Genomic DNA, 13,503 nt, shown 5'->3' on the forward strand with positions numbered 1-13,503 from the left:
AGTCAGGTTACCCCCTGTCCAAGCAAGGAGCCTCACTCTAGTCAGGGCCAAGGAGAAATACACCTGGGTAACCCCCCCTCAACCTCTTGGTAGTTTGGCACGAGCAGGCAGGCTTAACTCAGAAGCAATGTGTAAAGTATTTGTACCAACACACACAGTAATACAGTGAAAACACTACTAAATGAACACCACACTAGTTTAGAAAAAAGACAATATTTATCTAAATCACAAAAGACCAAAATGACAAAAATCCAACATACACACGTCAAGATATGGATTTTCAAAAGAATAAGGGCCTCATTACAACCCTGGTGGTCACCGACCGCCAGGGTTAAAGTGGCGTTCGTACTGCCAACAGGCTGGCGTATGAAATGCCATATTATGACCGTGGCAGTGGTCACACCTCCAGGAACAGCAGTCAGAATCCCCCAGGGCAGAACTGCCCTGGGAATTTTGATTCCCCTTACCGCCAGCCTGTGCCAGTGCAGGGGCCCCCAGGGACCAAGCGAGTCCCCTTCCTGCCAGCCTTTCCATGGCGGTAAGGGGACTCATGGGGCACCTGGGGGCCCCTGCACTGCCCATGCACTTGGCAGACAGTGAGAAGCGCGATGGGTGCTGCTGCACCCGCCGCACTGCCACATTGCCATCAGGAGCCGGCGGCAGTGTTATGGCCGACGTCCCTGCTGGGCTGGCGGACGGAAACTCTATTTCCACCCGCCGGCCCAGCGGAGAGGTCCAAATGCGGCCAGCGGGTTTCCGGCCGCATGGGCAGCAGGCTGGCGGTTCAGCCTTGGTGGTCGGCCTCGTCCGACAGCCAAGGTTGGAGCAAGGGCCTAAGAGTCTTACTCGATAGAAAACAATGGAAACATTGATTTTACAAAAAGTAACTGGTTTGTGTAAAAAATAAAGTTGCACAGGCGAGAATGCGTCGATAAAGTCAGCCATGCATTGATTCCTTACGTGCAAGTGACGCTGTGTGTCGTTTCTTTCACAGTCAGGTCGCGCTGTGCCCTTTTTCTCCCTTGCAAGAGAGCGATGTATTGATTTCTGGACTGGGCACCTTGGATCCGCACAGGGTAGAGATGACTTTAATGCCCAGGGAGGATGGTGCAAAATCCTGTTGCACGGTGTTAGAAAATCGCGCTGCATGGGGTTTGCGTCACTATCAGCAGCCGCAAGAAGGTGTTGCATGTTGTTTGTCCAGCCACGATGCGTCAGTCTCCCAGCCGGGATGCAGGTGGACCGTCAATTTCAGCCACGAATCCGGTGGTGCGTCGTTTATCAGCAGTGTTGCAGATGGTGTGTCAAAAATTTACCCGCATGACATTCTGTGCGTGGATTTCAACTCTTGTACTGCCAACTTAACCTTCCAAGGGCCCAGGGACTGGATAGGACATCACTTAGCCGGGAAAGAGTCTCAGGTGCTGGCAGAGGAAGTCTTTGACAGCCCTGAGATTTCAACACAGGAGGCAAGCTCAGTTCAAGCCCTGAAGATTCTTCTCAAGCAGGAATTCACAACAAAGCACAGTGTTTGTACCCTTTCACAGGCAGAAGCAGCAACTGGAGGATAGCCCAAAAAGCACAGTCACAGGCATGGGCAGCACTTCTCCTCAGCTCTTCAGCTCTTCTCCTTGTTAGAGGTTCCTCTTGAATCTAAAAGTGGTCTTGAAGAAATATAAAGTCTGGGGTTTTGTGTCCACTACTTATATCCCTTTCTGCCTTTGAAGTAGGCAAACTTCAAAGGAAAGTCTCTGTTGTTCAAAAGATCCTGCCTTTCCCAGGCCAGGCCCCAGACACAAACCAGGGGGCTGGAGACTGCATTGTGAGAGGGCAGGCACAGCCCATTCAGGTGTAAATGACCACTCCTCCCTCCACTCTAGCACAGAGGGCTCATCAGGATATGCAAGCTACACCCCAGCTCCCTTTGTGTCACTGTCTAGAGGAGATTCACAAACAGCCCAACGGTCAGACTTACCCAGACAGGGAATCCACAAACAGGAAGAGTTACAGAATGGTTTAAGCAAGAAAATGCCCACTTTCTAAAAGTGGCATTTTCAAACTAACAGTCGAAAAAACAACTTCACTTAAAGGTGTATTTTTAAATTGTGAGTTCAGAGACACCTAACTCCAGATTTTTATCTGCTCCGAAAGGGAATCTGAACTTTAAAGTTATTTCAAGACAGACCCCATATTAACCTATGAGAGGGATAGGCCTTGCAACAGTGAAAAACAAATTTAGCAGTATTTCCCTGTTAAGACATATAAAATACAACAGTACTTGTCCCACCTTGAACATGTACTGCACCATGACTATGTGGCTAACTAGGGCCTAACTCAGCCATGCCTTACATGTGTAAAAAGGGAAGGTTTTGGCCTGGCAAGTGGGTTCACTTGCCAGGTCGAATTGGCAGTGTAAGACTCCACACACAGACACTGCAGTGGCAGGTCTGAGGCATGTTTACAGGGGTACTCATGTGAATGGCACAACCAGTGCTGCAGGCGTACTAGTAGCATTTGGATTTACAGGCCCTGGGCACCTCTAGTGAACTTTACTAGGTGCTTACTAGTAAAACAAATATGCCAATCATGGAAATCCAATTAGACACACATTTTACGGGAGACGAGTCCAAGATGGCAACCGGAGCGGGAACCTAGATCGGAGCTCCACACCCGGCACCACACCCGGCTGCTCATTTATCCTGTCTACAGACGGCATCTGCTACTCTTGATCTGCTCCCTTCTGCCTGGGTGGCACCCGGGGAGGGGGACCATCGGGCAGTGCAGCAGAGACTTCAGGTGAGGTGGGAGTTTGCCTGTGGCCGATCGGGCCTAAAGAAGTGAGAGCAGAACAGACCTTCTCTGCTCGCCCCCTGAAGCCATCAGAGTACCACAGCGGGAGCTCCACGGACAAAAGGAGGTGAGGAGCCACTGGTATAGGGATGGCAAGGAGCAGGCTGTGACCCGGTTTCTGGCATCATATTGCAGGCCCTGTGGTGCGACGGTGAGATGAGAGAGAGTCGCAGCGAGGCTGGGGGGCCCCAGCCTGCAACTCGCTGCACCTGAGTAGATCCGACGCGGTCCCTGAAGCTGGGATTTCTGTTCCCACTATTGAAGGCTCTGTGGCGACCCCTAGAGGGCCTGTCCAAGGAGGAAATAAAAGTATCTGTGAGCCGGAGCAGCTGAATTGGCTGCCGAAAAATGGGCCTTGAAGATCCCATTCCACACCCTAAGGCAAAGACACGACCTACCTGTAGAAATGTGACGGAGCAAACAAGACTCCTCTGCTGAGACCACATGGAATGAGGAGTTCTGGGGGGGACACCTATTAGAGACTTCTACAGGGGTCTGCCTAAGAGATAGTGGGTGAGATGGGATGATACAGGGCGCAAGTTATCAAGCACTGAGACAGTGAGCGATACTCTTTGTTACAGGGGTGCATGTTCCCAAATAGAAGTGTTTTTTTGAATTGGGAGCAGAAAGGAATACTGACCTAAAGAGCCACATCACAGCAATAAAGAGACTGTCTAATATGGTGCTCGTTCGCTAAGCCTGGAAACACCGTGATAGTCAAGGACCTGGAATTCCTTACCATTTGCATCTTAAGGCACAATACATGACATGGCTGTAAACTACCTAAGGCCAGAGGCTATTCCCACAGTATATACCTCGAGCTCACACTAAGGTATCATACCACAACACCTCTAGGAACTATCAGACTGGCCCATACTTTTATGGACATTTGGAGTAATATTAGCTGATGACCATTCCTTGGAGAGCAAGAATTTTATAAATCTGGGCGCAGATGCTGCACTGATCTTTAAACATTGTGCTGTTCAGCATTTTGGATCAGGCCCTGAGCCACCTAGTTGGAGCCACAGTAGTGAATGTTTCCCCTCCATACTAGCGCGACCGATGCCCGCACAGGTGATCAAATGAGGAAGCCTAAAAACACGAGGCCAACCGCCTTGGTGACAGACAGCTTGGCGGCACAACTGTTGCCATTAAATGACACTTCTCATGCCCTGCAGTGTCTAGATGCTATCCTCCACAGTCACTCCTCCCAATTCGAGAAAATTTTGCAGACCATTCTAGACACTAAAACATCTTTGCTATGGGATTGGGGGTGTGAGGGTGAAGAAACGAACAGGGTGGGGGTAATCAGACATACCGCACATACACGTTCAACACAGAAACAGACAGCAAGGTAGAGGAGTCAGTTACTTTCCCCACTTAAGTGGAACGATCCTACATGAATACCCAAATCATACCCTAGTTATAATATTATCACATGGAATGTGCGTGGTATGGCATCCCCATCCAAGCGACACCGCATACAGGCCTACGTAAATGTCAGAAGGTACACATAGCCATGCTCCAAGAAACACACCTAACAGAGACTGGACTCTCTAAGCTTGTTAGCAACTGGAGAGGACAGGCGCATGGCATCACTGTATCTGCATTTGCCAGGGGGGTGCTAATATGGGTGGCACCAGGCGTTCTGTACGTGCGCATTCAACGAGACCCTGATGGTTGGTACGTGAGCATTGAAGGCCTACTAGATGGCAAGCCGCTGACCCTGGTGGGTATATATGCTCCAAATTCCAACCATGGGGAATTCCTCGGTAGGATTACACCTGGCATGTTCCAGGATCCATCGGTAACTTACCTTTGGGGAGGGGATTTTAATTGTGTCCCTGACATAATTGTGGACTGGTCGCTCCCACTATTACAGGGGGCAATGGGCAGGAAGACCTCCCAAGTATTCAAAAACTGGAGTGTGGAAAGGGGACTCCATGACATGTGCGAGCGGGCCACCTGCTGAGCAGTGAGTACTCTTTCTACTCCCCCGTCCATAACCTCCATACCAGAATAGATTTATTCTTCTGGCCCTCGGTGTTACTACAGAGGACAACAGGATCCGAATATTTAGCTCGTACCTTATCTGATCATTGCAAGTTGAAGATGAATTTACAATGGGGTAGACCGCTTACACGAGTCCCGACCTGGCGATTGCAGGTAGAGACATTGACGGATCCTCCCTTCCATCAAGAATAAGCCACATGTATTTCCATGTATTTTACACAAAATCATAAATCTACATTTCTCCGGGCTACCGAATGGAATGCACACAAGGTGGTGGTGCGTGGGAAATGCCTTGCTGCATCTACAGGGGCCCGCCGAGGACTACATCAAGACGTAGCTGCATTAGAGGTTAAACTCCATGCAGCTGAGATACCCGTAGCTAATCAGACAGCCAACCTAGACGTCCTCGGGGGCTTAGGAGAACAGCAAAAGGAGGGAGATGCGAGACTGTGCAAACATGACTATCGACACTATATGACGTGACAATACGCCGAAGGTGATAGATGGGCTGACTATTGGCGTGGCTAGTAAAGGAGACCCCTCGGCATATTCCCATTGGGGCAATTCAGCTAGACAGTGGGGACGTGCTTACTACACAGGATGACATTAACCCAACATTCAAGAATTACTATTTATCACTACATGTGGTGGCTGAGCCACTGTCATCAGCACAGGTATCCACTTTTTTATCCTATCTCTCCATGCCAAATACGCATGCCCCATAAAGAGGAACTAGACGCACCAGTGAGGATGGAGGAAATTTGCCCTGCCATAACCCAAATTGCCCGTAATAAGGCCTCTGGAACCAACGGCTTGTCGGTCGAGTATTATTCGGCATACATATATTATCTGTTATCCACCTATGCTCGAGATGTTCACTGGGGCGTATTCGGCCAGTAAACTACCACAGACACCACGCGAGGCCCTCATTGTAGTCTTACCAAAACCCGGCCGAGACCCCCTTGATGTGAAATCCTACAGACCTCTTTCCCTACTAAATTTGGATTGTAAACTCCTGGGGAAACTCCTGGCGAACAGACTCCTCTCGCTAATGCTTGATTTGATACACAAGGATCCATCAGGCTTTAATCCTGGATACATTTTTAAATAGTAGAAGACTACTTCGACTTCTTCACAATAGTGCCCACAATGACAGCGGGAGGGTGGCTGTTTCGCTTGATATTGAAAAAGCGTTCAATACACTAAGTTGGGATGACTTATTTACAACCCTAGGTCGCATGGGATTCAGGACTGGATTTTTTAGATGGGTAAGGGTCCTGTATTCTGACCCGACAGCTCGTGTCAAAGCTAGCAACATTATATCAGACAGATTTTCAATCCGTAGGGGTACATGACAGGGCTGCCCGCTTTCACCATTATTGTTTGCATGGGGGATGGAACCGTTAGCGGCCCATCTAAGACAGAAAGTGGAACACTGGGGTATTCGGGAGTCCTGAAGTTTTCACATCATATCACTTTATGCAGATGATGTCTTAATCTACGTACGAGACCATGTAACAGTTATCCCCAAAGTAATGTCCTTCTTGGACACCTTTGGAACAATATCGGGACTGAAGGTCACCTGGTCAAAATCCTGCATTTTCCCCATGTCTCCTGTTCCCCTGAGCGCCCAACTGACTCTCCCACACTATCGTTTAAGGTGGTGTTATACCACAATTCAGTATCTTGGAGTGCAGATATATCAATTCCTGCACGACTTGAGAGAGGGCAATCTGGATCGGACGGTGGGAAGTATTCGTGGCTCACTCCTCTTCTGGTGCTCGCTCTCGCTCTCACCGATTGGAAGAGTGACAATAGCCAATATGCTTTTTCTCCCTAGACTGTTGTACTATTTTGCTGCATTACCAATTGTTCTCCCGAAGTCTCTTTTTCAAACGTTAAATAGTTTACTAACTGAACTATTGAGGGGGAAAAGTAGACGCTGGGTGGCCCTGCCCACGACACAGCGTCCCATTGACTAGGGAGGCCATGGTATGCCTAATCGCAAGCTTTACTATGCCGCAGCACAGCTGCAATGGCCGTTTCGGTGGCTGAGGCAGTCCCAGAATCCAGATAAATCATATGTAATTGATTTTCTGGGTGTGACCCCAGTGTACACCTGGTGGATGGACAGGACATGCCCTCCCACGCGTAGATCTCTATTATTGAATACGGCCAGAAGCTGCTGGCAAACATATATACACAAAACGTCCATAAACATACCATATTCCCCATTAATACCTATAGCGCGACTACCTGCAGCTCGGGATCTGTTGAGACATCGGGACATGGCCCCATGGACGACTGCTAACCTTATAAAGGTAGGCAACCTTTTTGCAGAAGGTACAGTACAGATGTTCGATGAATTTAGAGAATCTTACAATCTCCACGCAGGATTATTTTTATCATATAGTGCGATCAGGAGACATATACATAACACATGGAGGAATAGTGACTCGGAACCATTAGCATCGCAAGCACTCACAATGATATTATCTGACCCAGAGACCAGTAAAGCAATCTCTATATTGTACACTGCCTTCAACATCACACACTGCACAGGGGCAGACAACGCCCGTGCCCGATGGGACGAGGTACTTCCCCAACCTCTGCCCCAGGGTTCATGGGAGGCTGCCATGTCTGGGGTTAAAGGAGTATCACGCAATCCCAGGCTTCAATTTACCCAATTTAATTACTTACACCAAACTTACCTGTCCCCTTCTCACATTAAATGTATGTACCCGATGTCAGATCCTAAATGGCCGAGATGCGGCCTGAGTGAGGCTAACTTCTACCACATGGTATGGGAATGCCCCCCACTACAGTCGTCCTGGCGTCAGGTGACAGAGGCTACAGCTGACGTAACAGATCACGCTTTGACAACCACATCTGAATCCTGTTTGCTGGGGCTACGACACATGGAGACACGTGGAGATAAATACCTCCACAGATTTATAGATGGCGTTTACTACCTTTAAATGCCTCATCACCATGTACTGGAAAGCGCCTTCATCCCCGGACATACCCAGACGGTTGCATTCCTTGCTACAGCTAGCATGAGCAGAGGTGGAAGTACTAAAAGCACTGTTACGTAAGGGACTAGCACTAGGGGGTAGCGCCATATGGAACACATTTCTCGTCAAACTAGAAGCCATAAATGACACTCGACCCCCATGAACAAAATATACTACCATACCCACATCTATGAGTGATGGTCTCTCTGAAGCCCTTAAAAATTTACCGTGCATGTGACCCCTTAAAGACCCGTAAAACTGTATTCTCTGTATGGCTGTATCACAATGAGAAACACGGTCCTGCATGAGGGAACCTCTTGAGAATTAGACCAATTTGCCATACGGCCCTGTGGCTTCCAAATATTCGCACTCATATTGACTTATACATGTTCCCTCCTGCGTGCGGGTTAGGTTGGAAAATACTTCAGCACTGTGATACCTTGATTATATGTGCTAGCAGTGGATACACATTTTATAAACTGTGTAAGAAGTTTTTACATCTATAGACGCGTTAAGAATATAATGTGTATAATCCTGGGGATTGGATCCTATGGTGATCCTATGGTCAACATGTCTAACCTGCGGTGCTACCATACGGCCTCTCCGCCACCCCTCTTGAACCTCAGAGAACTGGTTTAAAAGTGATGTTGATGTAATTATGCGTTGTCTGTCTTTTATAATTTTTCTTCCCAATTGGTTAATTTCCTGATTAATTTTTCTTTTTGTCTGTTGTTGTTTGCATTAAGTGCATTACAAATCTCAATAAAAAGATTTTTTTTTTAAAACATACATTTTACACAGGAGCACTTGCACTTTAGCACTGGCCAGCAGTGGTAAAGTGCCCAGAATACCAAAAACAGCAAAACAGAGACCAGCACACAGTCAAAATGTAGGAAACAGAGGCAAATAAGACAGGGAAGACCATGCCAAGGATGCCAGGTCTAAAACGTGTCCCCCCCACCTGAAAGTGGGGAGAAATACCTTACCTCACGAGAGTTCTTATCATTAAGGCGGAAGAATCTGGACAGACCATCAGCATTGGCGTGTTCTGTGCCAGGGCCGTGTTCCACTGTAAAGTCTATTCCCTGTAGATGAGATGGACCACCTCAACAGTTTTGGATTCTCACCCCTCATCTACATTAACCATCTGAGGGGCCTGTGGTCGGTCTTAACCCAGAAGTGTGTCCCAAACAAGTAGAGTCTTACCTTCTTCAGTGGCCAGACCACAACAAAAGCCTCAAGCTCAATTGTACTCCACCTACGTTCCCGGGAAAGTAACCTCCTAATGATGAAGCCTACAGGTTGATCTAGGCCCTCTTCATTTAGCAGTGATAACACTGCTCCTACACCATGCTCTGAAGCATCAGTCTGCACGACAAACTCTTTGGAGAAATCAGGTGCCCTCAGCATGGGTGCCATGCACATGGCTGGCTTCAGGGCATCAAAAGCTGTCTGGCAAGACCCCATCAAGATCAACTTTCTGGGCTGCTTTTAGGCAGTTCACTCAGTCAAGGGAGCAACAATAGTGCCATACCGCTTGACAAACTCCCTATAGTATCCTGTGAGGCCTAAAAATGCTCTCGCCTCAGTGTGGGTCTTGGGATGCTTCCACGCCAGTTTGGTGTCAATGTTTGGCTGTAAGGGGGCCATCTGGCCACTCCCCACCTGGTGTCCTAAGTACGCCGCAGAACCCTGTTCTATCTGGCACTTGCTAGCTTTAATAGTGAGGCCCGTTTTCTGCAGGGCCTCCAACACTCTTCAGAGGTGCTGTAAGTATTCCTCCCAAGTGGAGCTGAACACAGAAATATCATCCAGGTAGGCAGCACTGAAATCATCCTGTCCAGCCAATACCTGGTTGATCATCCTCTGAGAGGTGGCAGGGGCATTCTTCATCCCAAAGGGCATCACCCTAAATTGGTAGTGCCCATCTGGGGTGGAGCATGCAGACCTCTCCTTCAGTCAGGGCAATCTGCTAATATCCAGACGTTAATCACATGTGCTGAGATATTTGGCACCCTAACCTGTCAACCGGGGGATGGTGTGCGCATCAGTCTTAGTGACCGCTTTGAGTCCCCTGTAACCCACACAGAACCTGAGTTTTGGAGTGGCACCAGGAGCAGCAGCTTTTGGGGCCAAGACCACTGGGCTGGCCCAAGAGCAACTGGAGAACTCAATAACCCCAAGAGCTAACATTTTGGATACCTCATACTTAATGTTGGCCCTGACCATGTCAGTCACTCTGTAAACCTTATGTTTAACAGGAGGACTCTCCCCAGTGTCCACATCATGTGCACACAAATGAGTGACCCCTGGGACCAGGGAAAATATAGGGGCAAACTGTCTCAACACTTGGCGACAGTCCCTCTGTTGTTCTGTGCTCAGGGTAGGGGAGAGGTTCACACCCTTCACTGAGCCATCTTTCTCTTTGGCAGAACGGAGGTCAGGAAGAAGCTCACTCTCTTCCTCCTCCCCATCATGTGTTGCCAAGAGCATTGTTACCTCTGTCCTCTCAAAATGAGGCTTGAGGCGATTGACCCTCAAAGGGTTCCTGGGAGTCCGCAAGTTCACCAGATAGGTGACATCACTCTTGCGCTCCACTATCTCAAATGACCCAGTCCACTTATCTTCGAGAGCCCTAGGCTCCACTGGGGCTATTACCCAAACGTTTTGGCCAGGCTGGTACTCAACCAGAGTGGTATTTTGGCCATACCAGCACTTCATACCTTCCTGGCTTGCTTCCAGGTTCTCTTGGGAGACCTTCCTGAAGCGAGCTGTCTGGTTCCTAAAAAACAGCATGTAACTGAATACATCCTGAGGGGGCTTACTGGAGGATTTCTCTGAGTCTTCCCTAACCAGACTCAAAGGTCCCCTGACAGGGTGGACATACAGTAACTCAAAGGGGCTAAAGCCCAGACACTTTTAAGGCACCTCCCTGTAGGCAAACAGAAGGCATGGCAAGAAAATGTCCCATTTACACCTCAAGGGCCCCGACAGGCCCATGATCATGCCCTTCAAGGTGCAGTTGAATTTCTCAACCAGACCGTTACTTTGGGGGTGGTTAGGAGTGGTGAACTTATATGTCACCCCACACTCCTTCCAAAGAGATTACATATAGGTTGATATGACGTTGGTACCCCTATCAGATGTCACGTCCTTGGGGAACCCCATGCTGATAAAAACCCCCATCAAAGCACATCCCACCACAGGGGAGGTAACTGACCTCAAAGGAATGGCTTCTGGGTACCGGGTGGCATGGTCCACCAAGACCAGGATGAACCTGTTGCCCATGGCTGTCTTGGGATTCAGAGGCCCCACAATGTCAATACCAACCCTTTCAAAGGGGTGCTGACCACAGGAAAAGGTTGGAGGGGAGCCTTACATTTCCCCCAACTCATGCCACTTGCCCGACAAGTTTGGCAAGACCTACAGTGTGCATCTGAGTGCCTGCGCATTTGGGATCAGTAAAAGTGGGTGACAAGCCACTCAATGGTCTTGTCCTGCCCCAAACGACCAGCTAAAGGCACATCATGAGCCAAGCCCAGTAGGAAGACTCTGAAGCACTGGGGTACCACCAGCAGACGGGGTGACCCAGGCTCAGCAACCTTAGGCTTACTATATAGGAGGCCATACTCCCAGTAGATCAATTGTGAACTAGACTCTCTTCAGGTCATTGCCAAGCAGACAATCTTAAGGCATGGTTGGACTCACAGCTACTCTCAAGGCACCCTAGACCCCCCACCCATTCAAAGGGAACACGCACCACTCTGCACAGACACTCTGAATAGTGTACCACAACTACTTGGTGAAGTACATGGGGATCTATCTGCTCTTTAGACACCTGGTGACTTCTAACAGTAGTCACACTGGCTCCTGTGTCTCTCCGAGCCTCCACCTTCTGTACATTGATGGTCACCCACTGCCTGTACCTCTTAGTGTTCTCAGGCACAAGGGTTATCTGGACCACCTCACTGTCCCCTAGTGAGACAAGGGTCATCTCACCTGGCTCCCACCCACCTGGAACCAACTCCTCCCCAAACACTACACTGGCCAAACCCTGTGACTGAGCACCAGTGGGTGTCTGTGTGCACTGGGACATTTTGGGTCTCCCCTCACATGAACCACCTGATCACATGCATAACATTTGTGGAAACACCCCTCTGCAGGTTTCACTTTGGAAAACCAAGGCTTCTTTTCAACTGGGGGCTGGGAATCCTTACCCCGGGAACAAGGTCGGGGCCCTTTAGAGAAATCCCCATTTACCCTTACCCCCCCTACGAAAAGAGTCAACACATTCCAACCATGTTTGGGATTCCTTCTTTTTGTATGACCTAAACTTGTCCTTATACTGCCCAGGGGTGAGACCATACCTTGTGAGTGTGGCGTCTTTCATGATAGAGTAAGTGACCCCCTGCAGATCCCCTAAAGATGTCCGAGTACTTCCCCTCTACCTCAAAGTGCTTCCAAAGACCCGCCCCCAATGTGCTTCAGGGACCAGATTCATATGGAGAGCAGACTCATACCCCTTGAACCACAGATATATGTCTTCCTCTCTCTTGTAATCCTTCACTAGGTCCTTTGGGATGTGTACCCTCCTGTCAGGCTGCACTGATGTACTGCTGCCACCCTCCCTACTAGTCTGGCTCCTCTGATCTAATTCCCTCAAGCTCAAGCTAAGCTCATGAGCCAGCAGTATCTTCTTCTTTTCAATGGCCAGACCACCAACTGGGGAGCCCTCTCTGCCTGTCTGTCCTGCAGCTATTCAGGAATCAGACCCTTGGATGACACACTGCTACGTGCCCTGGAGACCTTCCACCCAGGCATAACAGGTACATTCACTACACCATTGTGGATACTCTGCACCTCTTCATCCTCACCTTCTTCCTCTGTGTGCCTCCAGCCTCCTTGGCTGTCACTCAGGCCCTCAGGACCTTTTGCAGCTCCTCCTGGTGAAGACCTTAATGGGGCTGGCAAGATCCTTACAGAACTGTTTCAATTGAACAACTGTGTAGCTTTCCAATTTCCCTAACTCAAAAACAGCTTCAGCTTGTGCATCTCCAGATTGAGACATGATGGCAAATCAAAAGTGCAAAGTTCCAAGGCAGAAAAAAGAGTTCCCAATGAGAAGTTCAAGAATCAAAAGAGATCACCAAAAATATGGAAGCAGGAAAAAAGTCCCAAAAGAGCAAAAGGAAAAACAGGTAGTATGTGGTCACGTAATGATCTGCACTGAAAACAGTAGTGTACACTCAATCACTGTATATCAAGTACAAATACAAGTCCAGTCCTCACCACTGACCACCAATGTTAGAAATAGGGTCTTTGGTTGGTAGTCAGGTTACCGCCTGTCAAACCAAGGACCCTCACTCTAGTCAGGGCAAAGGATAAACACACCTGGTTAACCCCCCACTCACCCACTTGGTAGCTTGGCACAAGCAGGCAGGCTTAACTCAGAAGCAATGTGTAAAGTATTTGTACCAACACACACAGTAATACAGGACAAACACTCCAAAATAGACAGCACACCTGTTTAGAAAAATAGACAAAATGTATCTCAATCAAACAAGTCGAAAACAACAAAAATCCAACATACTCAAGGCAAGATATGGATTTTCAAAAGAATAAGAGT

This window comes from Pleurodeles waltl, chromosome 11 (assembly GCF_031143425.1).
Source record: "Pleurodeles waltl isolate 20211129_DDA chromosome 11, aPleWal1.hap1.20221129, whole genome shotgun sequence".
In the NCBI taxonomy this organism is placed as follows: domain Eukaryota; kingdom Metazoa; phylum Chordata; class Amphibia; order Caudata; family Salamandridae; genus Pleurodeles; species Pleurodeles waltl.